This window comes from Pteropus alecto, unplaced genomic scaffold (assembly GCF_000325575.1).
Source record: "Pteropus alecto unplaced genomic scaffold, ASM32557v1 scaffold166, whole genome shotgun sequence".
NCBI lineage: Eukaryota > Metazoa > Chordata > Mammalia > Chiroptera > Pteropodidae > Pteropus > Pteropus alecto.
This window is the reverse complement of record NW_006439757.1, coordinates 7,340,476-7,340,797: the sequence shown is the minus strand read 5'-3', so window position 1 is coordinate 7,340,797 and position 322 is coordinate 7,340,476.

The following is a 322-nucleotide window of genomic DNA, read 5'->3' as shown; positions in this document are numbered from 1 at the left end:
CCAAAAAAGTCTCTCCTTTAGGTCCGAATTTGTTTTTTGTTTGACAGAAACCTCCAAGTCTAGAGCCAATGAAACAGAACCTTCCCTGCACCCTCTTCTCTTTTGTTTTCAATATGTCGTCAAAATTCAATTTTGTTAATATCAGGGCATATCTAATGCAAAAATTCTTCCAAGTGCCAATTTCTCTCCATAAAATTGTGGATTAAAATGTTAGCAGCCTGTCTTTTAACATTTTTTTGAAAACGTATTAAATTCCAGGGTATTAAGTACTTATGCTATGTGATTCCCACCATAACACAGTAGAATGGGTACTATTACTTAT